Consider the following 13,088-nt stretch of genomic DNA (forward strand, 5'->3'; position numbering starts at 1 on the left):
ATGTACTTTACACATAGAAACTTGCTCTTTTCTTTAAATAACCCTGTGAAGTAGGTACTGTTTATCTACTATTTTAAAGATGAAGAAATGAAGACACACAGAAGAAAGGTGATTTATTTAAGTTCATGCAGCTAGAAGAGGTAAAATTCTAACCCAGATTCATCCAAATCTATGCCTGTGATCAAACGCTGCTTCACCGTTGCCTATCTGATTACAGACCTTCATACCTTTGTGTTTGCCATCCCCTCCAAGTTGAATGCCCATCTTCTTAACTGACTGGGCTAAAGAATTTCTTTCTTTAGAAAATGATCTCTGATAGTTCAAATCAGTTACCTACTCTCTCCTGTTCACAAGCACTAGACCTACAGGAAAAATGACGAAACCACCATGACAGCAGCAAGAAATAAATACCAGGAGACTATAACCTACTAAGCCCTAATTGACTGGCATCATCATATACCATCTTCACTCTCTGCCTCTGCACTGCACAGTCCCATGGCACAGAGACAGGTAAACAAAGTGACAGGTCTACGTCTGCCTTTCCAAAAATGTAAAAATTAAGCGTGTGTAAAAGTGTGTGTAAATATTAAGACTTGTGTAAAAATTGTTTCAAGATGTTTCGTGATGTCACATTGTAGGGGCAGGAAGGCCACAGAGCAGGTTTTCTGATCCTATGCAGACCAGACTGGATAAAGGAGGAGAGAGTCCTGGAGCCCTCAGTGACTTTTGCAGGCTTTTATTTGGATTTATCAGGTACACGGCAGGCAGGGGTGCTGGGGGGCTGAGAGGCCTAGCAAGTCCCTAGCAAGTCTTCACACTTTCTGGGCTCTCAGGTGTTTTCTGGTGTTCTCTCTGCTCTTCTCATAGTGCTGTTCTCTGCTCTACTATTCATTCTGCTTCTCGGCTTCTGCTGGTGTCCCTGTGACGCCGCCCTTAAAACCCAGTCTTAGCCCAGGTGAATCCCATCTACCTATGCCCACACCCTACTCCAGGTGCCCACCATCAGGCATGCATTCAGGACCACAGGGTTCATCTATCGTAATGGCAGGAGGGCAGAAAAGTCTGATACTTTTACCTTACCCTACACCTCCTTCCCCCACTCTAGTGGAGCATGGTGGAGGGATTGTTGGGCACTGGTAGGGGGCAGGCATGAAAGTACCCATTTGTAGAGGTTTGAACCTATAACTCCCCAAACATATATAAGGTTATAAACCTACTTTATCTCAATAAACATAATTGGAAGGGGAAAAAAGAATTTCAAGATGTTTACACCAGAGTGTTAAAATAAGTGTGGGCTCTTTTAAGTGTGACTTCATTGAATACACATAGTCTCTAGGTCATCCTTAAAGCATGTCCCCACCCATACTCCAGGTGTCCACAATCAGGGCGAGGCAGGAGTTGTCTGCCGCACCATGTGGGTTGCTCCCTGGCCAGCCAGGGATCAAACTTGTGTTGTAGAGGCTGCAGACAGTGTCATAGGTTGTGTCTTAACCCCTTAGCCACCAGGGAGGCCCCCCAACAGACCATTTTTACGAGTAGTTTCTTTACGTTGATGGGGGATTGGAGCCACTCAAAAACTTCGGAAACACTGTTGTGTGGACCACGTTCTTCATTAATGGAGATTCTCTGGAAAGGGGTCCTCATCGGGAAGATTAAACCCTCTCCAGATGGATTTAATCTGCAGCCTGGTTGTGACTCATGCTGAAGTCCCACGTCCCTGGAGCATAGTGAGGTGGGACTTGGCCAAGGAGGCCACGGACTCTGGGACAGCACTTGGCAAAGCAGGTCATGTTCCTCTAAGGCAGCAGTTCTCAACCAAGGCTTCAAGTCACGACCACCGACAGAGTTTTTCAAAAACACAAATGCCTGGAACCCAGCCCAAAGTAATTAAGTCTGAATCGCTGGAATTGGTGTTCAAAATGCTTCCAGCATATTTGATTGTAGTATCAGGCCTGGAAAGCTATTAACAGATGAATTCACTTGCAAATGGAAGCCCTGATTTCTCATGTATAGACTAGTAGGAGAGTCACACTGGATAGGGAAATAAATTGTATCTACAAACTCTTTGTCAAAGAAGAGGAAAGAACATCAGGGAAAGTTTTTGAGCAATGCTGCTGTCTGGGAGGCCTCTAGCCTTGGAGTCACCACAGCTGAGACCTATGTGAGGAGCATGAGCTAGCTGGAGGATTGGCAGCCAGAGGGGGAGGAGCAATCAGATCCAAGACTTTCATCTGAAGCTGCATCTTGCATGGGCTTCAGAAACTTCCAGGAGCAGAGAGGAGCAAACGCATTTCTCTACCCTGGGAACTTGTTGCTCCCCTAAACTCCAGCAGAACAGAGAAAGTACCAGAACTCTGCACACCCGAGGTTAGCACCTGTGGACACCACTCAGGAGGTAAGTTGGGAGAAAGCCTGCTTCTTGTGAGGTGTAGGATGATTTACTTTTCTTTCAGAAGCATTTTTACGGTCATTAAGATGCATATCCTGCCAACATCTCTGTGCCTTACAAACATTAACAAAGCCTGAGGGAAGGTATTATTACTGTACTCACTTCCCTGACAGGCAAAAGGCACGGTGTGGTCTCTGCCTTGACTGGGGATCCACAGTTGTAATCTCAGCTGGGAATAAACGCAGCACCAGCTCCTGGATACATGACCATAAGTGTTTCTGTGCCGCCTCTCAACTGTGTTTGATGGAATATCCCTTCATGGATTCCTCCTGTCAATGGGATTGTGCGTGTGCTTGTATATTTTAGATGTGATTTTTCATGTCTGGAAGTTCCACTTAGATTGTTTTTATCTTTCCAGTATCTTCCTTAAGCTCCTGCTTCCTCTCCCACCTTGTCAAAAGGGAGTCCATTTTCTCAGGCCTGTCTTAAAAGTCCTTTGCTATCATTCTACTGTCTGTGTCATTTTGAGGTCTCTAGGTTGATTTCCCTGCTAGTGGTGAGCTGTATTTCTCTGTTCCATTATGCGCCTGAAAATCCCAGGTAGAGACCAGCATTGTGCATTTTACATTGTTGGGTGCTAGCAATTTATGTTCCTTAAAATATTTGGAGGATGGTTTTGAATTATTGATAATTTTGTGTTCAGTAATGCTTGGTTTTGCTCTGTGATGCTTTTGGGTTATTTGAATATGTTGATGCTTTGCAGATTTGTTAAGAATTTTTGAAACCATTAAAGAACAGACTTCACCTCTGGATAATTTGGCCCCACTACTGAGGCAATACCATTTTGAGAACACTTCTTGAATCCCCTTATTAAGGGTTTTTCCATTCCTGCTACTGGGGACACAGATTTTTTACCAGGTCCTGAGAGATCCAGGAAACTATTTCTATTCTGAGTGCTTGAATATGTTATTCAAGGTGTTTACATCTGTGGGATGGTTTATTTTTGAAGACAAATATTCACTCAAATAACTTATTTTAATTTTTTGTTTCCTGTGTAAAGACCTTCTCTGCCTTTTTCTGTTCCTTTGAAAATACCCCATTTTCCCTTTACAGACAACCACTCCCCCAATTAATAGACTACATCAATGACTAAAACTATACTTCATTTATAACCACATCCTTTTTGTACTAAAAATCTAATAATCAACACAAACCCCTCAGTCCTGTTACTAGAGTGAGGAAGTAGGATTATTTTTCCGCATTTACTAAGATAACATTGGTTTCCAATATGATTTAAAGGTATAAGATCACACCCTCCAGGTGTGTGTTATCCTACCATATCCACCACAAGGGCACCAGGGGACCTCCACCTTAATCCGTTTATTTTCAAAGCACTTTGCTTCATTTCATTTAATGCTAATAATTACCATCACCTGGCTTTTTTTAAATTTACTTTAAACTTAGGTAATATTAGGATGCACCATAGTGCACCCACCAAAAACTCGCCCATATTCCACCATCATAGACCATTATGTTTCTTTCCTCTTTGTTCTTTCCCTTCACCCAACACCTCCTTCCTTGGTGTCTCAGTTCTGCAGTCAGCAATCAAGGGTTAACTTTTCAGCTTGTTTTTTTAATCTAGTTTATATTACACATATTAGTGACACCATCTGGTATTTGTCATTGTCCTGAATTATGTCACTTAGCATTATCCTCTCCAACTTCATGCTTGTTGCTGCAAATGGCATGAGTTTAACATTTTTGACTGCTAAGTAATATTCCGTTGTGTGTGTATACCACATTTTCATCATCCACTAATCTGTTGTGGGACACTTAGAATTTCATTAAAAGTTTTAAAACTTGCTAGTTTTAAAGCTAGTTTCTGTATTCAGCTTCATAACTATAATATCTGAATCAGCTCTCACATTTGATGAATAGAAAAGAATCTGATGTATATATAAAAAAACTGATTCTTTAACCTGTCCTCATAAGTAGAGATGTAAAACTAAACATTTTGTGCTGATAATTAGTATTTTTTGTCAAAAAGTTTAGTACAGAAGATTTTATTTAAGGCCATTTTGATAGGGAAAGACTTTGAGCTCCAAACATGGTAAAGCGAATTGGGGGATTTGTAGCCACTAAGTGATAGTTAGGGTCTTGGGAAGATGTGATGAAAAGGGAATACTTGTCCACTGTTGTTGAGAATATAATTTGTACAGCAATTATGAAAAGCAATGTGGAAGTTCCTCAGATAATTAATGATAGAATTTATTATTTGATCCAGGAATCCTACTTCAGGGTATATATCAAAGGAAATAAAAATAACATTTCAGAGATGCCTGCACCCCTCATGTCATTCATTGCAACATAATTCACAATAGGCACAATAAGGAAACAACCTAAGTGACTGTGGATGAGTGAACAGATAAAGACTATGTGAGTCCATGTTTGTATGTGCACATGTACATGCGTGTGCACACACACACTATTGAACCATGAGAAACAAGGATTTTCTGCCATCTGCCTGAACGTGGATATAACTACTTGAGGGAATTATGCTAAGTAAAATAAGTAAGAAAGACAGATATATATGGAATCACTTCTATGGGAAGTACAAAAAATAAAGCCAAATTCAAGGAAATAGTAGTGTGATGGTTATTGAAGGGATAGAGAAGTGTTGGTCACATGGTATAAAGTGGTACAAACTTCCAAGGTGAAGGAATTAGCTAATGCTGTGATGGTAATCTTTTTACAATCTATAAGTGTATGAAATCAAAACTTTGTATACCTTGAACTTGTGCGATGTTATGTGTCAATTATATTTCAACAAACCTGGAAAAAAGACTTTGGTCCAGGAGGCAGCCCTTGTCAAAACTGTCAAAAAATTCAATTTGTGCTCTTTAGAACAATGTCCATGTTTTCATTACTTCTAGAATATGATGAACAGATTGAGTGCAGAAACAAAATGATATAGGTAAATTAGATCTTAATGAATACATATTACAAGCAAAACTAGAAGAGATTTACAATCAAGATGAAAAACTGAACTCATCTAAAGGCTTTAATAGTTCGAGAATCAAATTGTTATAAAACGGTTTAATTTCTCTTAAAATTATGAAATATAACATTAGCATTATTTGCTGACTTTCTTGCTTATGTCAGATTTCCTTTTTTCTAAGAACAAGTTTTATTTTGTTAGAAGAGCTAGTGAACATAATTGTCTTTTTACTTTATTAGACTCATGTCTAGGTCTTTAAACAGGTTTTAGCAAAACTCTAGAGAAATTCATTAAAATACTTATCATATATATGGTAAGCACAGGGTGTTGACTCTAAAATTATTTTAAATAATCAGAAAGAATACAGGTATAATTATATAACTGAAGAAAACATTACCTTTTACTATGAATTTATGCATTTCATTGAAGTTTATAATAAAGTTTTTGCCATTTTTATTTTTTGTTTTACATTCCTTTTTATGTCTACTTTTTAAATTATCATATATATTTATTAGATATACATATATATCAATATATATTTATATTGATATATATATTGATATATATTGATATATAATAATATATTGATATATATTGATATATATTATATATCAATATATATCAATACAGTTTAACTGTGTTGATATATTTTCAGAGCACAAGTTTTAGATGTGCTATTCCATATTTGTATATTTTGTTACTAATTTGTTACTTTTTAAAAATCTCTGGATTTTCTTATTTTAAGCTTCAGATAGATAGAACAGCATTCTTTTCTTTCTAAATATATTTTTAATCTCTAAAATTACTTTTTCTAAAAATATCTAGATAATTCTAAAAATGCATCCCCATGACATATCACTTTGGTTGAATACCATGTTTTCATGAGTTGCTCATTGTCCAAGTGCTATTAATTTTTTTCTGTGTTCATACATTTTGAAGGTTGTGTTCTCATTATCATTTGCCTCAAGGTATTTCTACTCTTTGATTTCATCATTAATCCAGTGGACTGTCTGTAGTATTTTGTTCAGTCTCCAAATAATGAGGGAACTCCTTGCCGCCTTTTGGTAGTTAATTTCTAGTTTGACACCTTTATGGCAGAGAAAGTACTTGGTATAATTTCAGTCTTCATATACCTGTTTGCCTTGTGACCCAGCATTGATTGAGCCTGGAAAATAACCCATGTGAACTTGAGGAAAACGTGTATTTGTGGGACCTGGGGGCCTGTGCCGGGGCGTCCCGGCCGCCCCTCGGGTTCGCCTTGCAGTGGTCCCCGGTGGCCTTTGTGCAGGCCCTAAGGTCGTCGGGTCCAGCCCGCACCAGGGGAAGCCCCACCCGCCGTGCACGCTAGTTGGCACCCCCAGATGGGAGCCGCAATGCATATTAGCACCTGCTGGCAGCGGTTACAGGCCACATGTCTGTAAACTTGAGACCCACTTGAGTGCAGGCTCCTAACGAGCAGATACCAGACCGTGTTGTTTACCCCTCACTGCCCGCTCAGGACATGGGCTACACCTGCAGATGCCGAGTTTATGAGGCGTTTTGAGGCGTTTGCATCACCGCACCATTGCCAAAGCAGACGCGCCCTCCAGAGAAGCACTAGTAGCCTTACAAGCAGGGTGGTGAGAAGAGCCTCCCCCGTGGCCTAGCGGGTTAAGGCTCAGTGCTACGTGCTACCGCAGCTGCTACAGCCTGAGTTCGAGACCTGGCCCGGGAGCCAACCCACATAAGGTGTAGTGGGCCCCTCCTCTTGCCCACTGCTTCCCCCTAGTGGTGTAATTCAGTAATGTTCACTCTTTCCCTGTGTGTCGCCCCCTCCCTGTGTGCCCCCATCCCTTGTCTGCCTTCCCTCCCCCCTATCCCCATCCCTCGTCTGTCTTTCCCCCACCCCATAGGAGACCAGGTCTAAGAAACGTGCTGGAAACATCAGTGTTAGGTGAAAGTAACTGATAAACCAGGGGACTCATCTTGAACCTGTCAACCTGTGAAGCAAGAACACAGCTATAGGTGGAGACGGAGCAGTGTTTGGTTTACATTAAACCAATGTTTTCAGTTGATAAAAAATACACACAAACCTATGCTTACAATGCACTAGAATCAAAATTTTTTGTTCATTTTTACTTCTTGATATACTTTATTCTCATTTTTAAGTGCCCTCTTCAGCCTAAATCTCGTGTACTAGCTTCATTTTTCGTGCTAACATTTAATCCAGATGTATTGCATATATTGGTGCTATTTAAATGGAATATAGCAGCTTCCATATGGTGGGAACTAGCAAGGACGTTCCCTTCTTATCCTCTGTGCAGGGGATGGCATTAAGATAGTTCTAGTCAGAACTTTGGAGCTAACCCCTGGTCTGTTTCCACCAGTGTCAGTCTCTTTTTATCTGCCTGGCAATGAGAGTCAAGCCCTCTTAAAATGGAAAAAAAAAAAGGGGAAAAAAACCCACCGCTCTGAATTCCATATATATATTGCATTTCTGTACTTTTTGGCTCACATAATAAATGTTGGGATGTGTTTAAAAAAAAAACAAAAAACGTTTTCTGGGGAAGCAGTGTCCTGTGAAATTTATTTTCTCTTGGGCAAGTCCTTTAATCATTGGGAGTTCTACCTATTAAAGACCTCCTTATAATGATCAAAAATCTCTTTATATAATTTGCACCTTTTGGCTCTTATTGCAATCCATTATCAATTCAGAACCTGTCTGTCTTCTTCCCTGTGATAACTCTTCAGATATAAGGGCAGTTTTCATGTTTCTTTTCCTTTCTTTGGGCTTTCTTTCCTCCAGTTGCAAAATACAGTTTCTAGTAGTTTCATTTACCAGGATCACACTAAGGTTTTATGCACACTTCATACTCTTCAGCGTGGTGCCCATTCAGATATCGTCCATGAATCACAGAAGAATAGAAATTATCTTCTCACTTTGTACTAGGTTCTCTGTTTCTGTTAATGTGCTGAAGTTGTGCTGTGATCAGAGAGCTAACCTGTTAGGTAGCCAGAGTCCTTCCAAACTGGCCTTTACCATAGTGATTTTTCCATTTTTGTTCCTTAGTTTTGCCTGCCTGGTGACTTTGGCAGCAGTAGGGACCTATATTTCAATGATATAATCACACTAAGCTTGAAAGACATGATTAGCTATGCATGAACTCTAGCTGGTCTTTCCCTGATAGAAAACCACCTCCTGAAAAATAAAGTTATAATCATGAAATTGATCCATGAGCACAGAATCAGGGCAAGGGAATTTGTTCAGCATTTCAATATTTAATTGCATCAAGGTTTTGAAAGTAAGACTCCCTCATCAAATAGAAGGATACCTGCCATTCAAACCAAGCAGGATGAGTTTGCTATCAGACTACTTACTGGTCTTGTTTTTCTGTATTTTATGCTAATTAATACATGTTTCTAATAAATTCTTTTCAAGTCTATCAACAACTTTCATCTTGTTCTGCTTGGGAGACCAAATTGTCTCTCAAGGTAACTTTGAATCTTTTTTAATTTTGGGTGTATTTTATGTTTCTTAGAGAATGACCTTGTTTCTGTTTCCCAAATTGTCAGAGACTTATCACTATCACCTACATGAATTCATGCAATTTTTTTATGAAACTTGTGACATGCTAGCCACACACATATGTAAGTTATTATCTGTGCTTTTTCTCCATTAAGTGGGAGTTGTAATGGATTCTGGACAATTTGACCACAGGAGTTAAGTTTCTAACATTAGCCCTTTTGGATAGAAATCTTCCTGGCATATTTTAGAGGGCCACTAATACCTCTGATTGGACCATTCCTGCCTACACAGCTTTATAGTGAGGGCAAGAGGTCTCATCTGTCCAACCTTCCATTTGCTTCCTATCTTTTCTGAGACATCCAATTATAGTTAAAAGCACTTGGGTTCCTCAAAAGACTATGAAGGATCAGAGAATAATGGAGGTCAGAGAAGCAGTTTTAAAGTCTCATGTTTTCCATAAATATCAAAAGAGATATTCTCTTGAATATTTTTTTTAGTGTAAGGTAACATCTATATTTCTGAGGTTCCTTCAGAATCTCAAAAGACCCTGACATTATGTCTTGACCTTACATATTGGCTACAATGTACCTTCTGTGACTCAGGCAACACTTATTATATTTGAATGTCTCTCCAGTGTTCCTTAACAGAGCTGCACAAGTAGATGCAGAGGGGGTAATCTTTTTTATATAGCCACTTTGAAGATAGAATACAAATTGTGGAGGAAGGTGAAGATGGGAAGCAATGCCTAAGGAAAATGTGTGTTGCTGTTAAAGCTAATTGTGATGGTAATGACTTTCTGCTTTAGAAGCACATGGGCTATATTGGCACTTACAGTGGAATTTGTTCAAAGAAATAAAATAGATTGGGCTATTCAACAGTGACTGAATTGTTCATTATGTTAAGAATAGAAAGCAATCTTGTCAAATGTCATCTTTTGCATTTATTTTAATTTTCCAGGAACATTTATGCCAACTATAAATGTAAAATTTCCCCAATATTACTCCTACCTCATTAAAGGGGAAAACTAATAATGGCTAACTGTCTTTGAAAAACAGTCATATTATTTAAATAATTATCACTGTACTATTTTGTTAGCAGAGATAGACAAGGAAAAATCAGGTGAAGGAGCATTCAAGCTCAAAGATAGAAAGTAGGGAGGAACAAACCTGTGAGGAACTTACCCTCTGCAGCAAACATAGCACCTGCAGAGCTCTATCTTCCTCTAGAAGCTTCCTACTCCAGTCACCCATCATTCACCCACCTACCTTTTGATAGTTACTCAGAAAAGTAACTAAAAGAATAAAGCATCTCCTGATCTGAAGTTAGTAACCCTTACTCTTTCATTAAATCTACAAACCTCTTCCAGATTTTAAATAGTTGTAACTAGTTGTCTGGTTATAAAATCTGTCTCCACACTTGATCTTAGCCAAAAGGCCAAGAAGTGATTTAAAATCTGTCTCCTGTAGTTTTCTCAGACCTGGCTTACACACTGACTTGGTGCCTGTGCTGTTGGATGGTTTCTGCTTAGTCTCCCTTCTTATTTTATTTTATGAATGTTGACCTCTTTGGGTCTGCATGACAGTGGCCTGATCCAGTCTTCATCTACCTCTGCATGTGCATCCTAATTGGTTCTAACTTTTAGAAATAACCCATAGCCTAAAAATTTAACTTGAAAATCCTGCTCATTTCCAAGCTGGCTTCCTACTCACATGTTTAACCTGGTGTCATTTTCATGCTTTGTGACAACCTATCTTCACTTTAAGTTAGCTGGGTAATGTGAATCCTATGCCTGAGGTGGTTGTACTGAAATGATTCTGAATCTTCCCAAATACTCTTGACTTCACAAGTCACTGTGATAATGAGGACCAGCAGGCCTTGAGAGAAGTGCCCTAATAAGGGCATGATGAGAAATTAGAAGAGAAGGATGGAATATCTGAGAACAAACTTTATACCCATACCCACAAATATGCAAATGTAGAAGTTTGCATAGAGGACAGACTGGTCTAGCAAGAGATACACACCAAGGACGAAAAGATAGCAGTGAATTTGGAGGTTAAGACTGCTTTTAAAGGACTTTTCAGTTTGGGAAACAATTGTTTAAGAAGATAACAAATCTTTCCACTAAAATAGTCATGTAAAGCAAATGAGGCAAATAGTCTATTGTGATTACTTAGATAAAAAATAATTTCACTAACTTAAAATCATTCATTTTTAATATAAATTACTTGAGTCATTTGTCCTCATAAAAATAATTTTCATTCCATTTATTCTTTCCTACATCATCCATGGAAGAGACCAACAAAGTAGAAACTAGATTAGAGGGCGAGATGAGAAAGTATCTGTACTGTGCACATTTATCCAAGTCACATGTTGCCCATACTATGCAAAATTAGCAAGCAAGATCTTGGGAGATTCAAGATTAAGACTCTAGCAGAAGGTTGCTTATTATTTTTCCAACATACAGCATGTAAAAATAAAGCATTTACAAGGCTTTTACATGTGCATTAATTATGTAAAATTAAAGGGTCACTAAGTGCTGATTAGACAATGATATTATGAGTTTTGGCAGCACCAGTAATAGGGAACTCAGTTTACTTCCAAAGGGAGGAGAGATCATTAAAATTTTAATTTGTTTCTCAACTGTTCAATTATAACATGCCTAATGTGCTGGCCATGAATCTTAAGGGATTTAACACAATTATGTTATCTCTCAATATACCTTGATCTTTGCATTTATTTTCTCAAAAGATTAAATATTTATAACTCTTTTAGTTCTTTCCTAGCTCTCAAATAGTTAATAATGTCTTTTCTTCCACTTCCGATACTGTCTATTGTTTAGATGCTTGGCAAGATAAGTTTAAATGAAATGACTACTCTTCATCTTGGTGGGTAATAGTACTCCAAGCATACCTTTTAAATATGGTGCACTGGATATCTATTCAGGATCTCCCTTGTGGGCCTTGTGCTAGAAGCTCTCTCTGGACAAGAATCCATAGGATACTCACTTATTCAGAGTCTTGGGTTATTTTAGAGCAACATGCTGGGAATCTTAAGTCTTCTATGTGATGTGGATCTGTAAGACTTAACTCATATATCGAGTTCTTCAAGTCCTTAGACCAGGTCCCTTTCCATCTGGGTGTCTTGCCCACTAATCAGCAGGTAGAGATCAGATCTTCAGCTGTTTTCATTGAAGTCAGAGCTTGTATAAACTATCTCCAGTCAGAAGCAACTCCCATAATTATTATAAAGTAAAAATCAAAATCAACAGGCAACTATAAACCAGAGACATACTATAGAGAGGGAGAAGAGAGTAGGATTAAAACAAGGGTGGTGGGAATTTTACAGGGACTATAACCAAGATGAAAATGCATATATTGTACAAAAATGGAAAATGATGTAAAAATATATAAAATGAAAAAGAATGTTAAAATGAAAAAATTCTGAAATGAGTTTCTACCAACAGACCTACCCAGAAACTAATATTTCATTTAAAAATAAAACTACAATAAAACTGTAACAAGTTAAAAAAAAAAACAAAAACAAAAACAATTCCCCAGTTCCTGGATGACCAAAACAGGATTTCCCAGGGCACAAGTTGTTCCCCATGCAAGAGAACCCAGACTTGTGGGAAGGTACACTCTATTCTGATCACAGTTTACACTTAATAGACCTAAACTCATTCTTGTGGCTAAATTAAAGCAAGAAGTTTTCCATTTTCATAGCTTTATGCCTAATCCAGATTACAGGCCACTGCAGTCTCTTCAGTACAGACACCTGCTGCACAGAAATTTATTTCTCACTTATTGAAACTCACCGTGCTATCAACAATCAGATTATCTTAATTCTATGATTGACTACCTTACACATCAGTATTATTTCCTTCTCTATTGGCATAGCTGAAATCCACCTCATTCTAATGGACTATTTCTTCATCCTCTTCAGGTGAACACTGTATTAGCTGACAAATGATACCTTTGATTTCTCAACAAATTTTTATTAAATAAATTTACAGAGAATACACATGATAGTTCATATAAAGTATAAGAATTCAGTAATGATTAGTTATTTTAAAGCCAAGTATAATATGGTGCAGCACATAACAAATCACAATAAAAAAGAATTAAAAAATTCTTTTTTTATATTAAAAAAAGAATCCCAACCCTGTTAAAGTTATGCCAGAACCATGGTGATACGAG

General features: G+C 38.2%; 1 long non-coding RNA gene across 1 annotated transcript in view; it reads left to right on the top strand.

The window, feature by feature from the left end:
• Positions 1-2,262: 2,262 nt before the first annotated feature.
• The window catches only part of LOC119261208 (uncharacterized), a 42,128-nt gene continuing 31,302 nt past the window's right edge, over positions 2,263-13,088 (top strand). Inside the window, exon 1 of the long non-coding RNA XR_008549374.1 lies at positions 2,263-2,395. This is a non-coding gene — a long non-coding RNA (uncharacterized LOC119261208). The remainder of the gene's footprint in view (positions 2,396-13,088) is intronic.

This window comes from Talpa occidentalis, unplaced genomic scaffold (assembly GCF_014898055.3).
Source record: "Talpa occidentalis isolate TD23 unplaced genomic scaffold, MPIMG_talOcc4v2.1 talOcc4.6, whole genome shotgun sequence".
In the NCBI taxonomy this organism is placed as follows: Eukaryota; Metazoa; Chordata; class Mammalia; order Eulipotyphla; family Talpidae; genus Talpa; species Talpa occidentalis.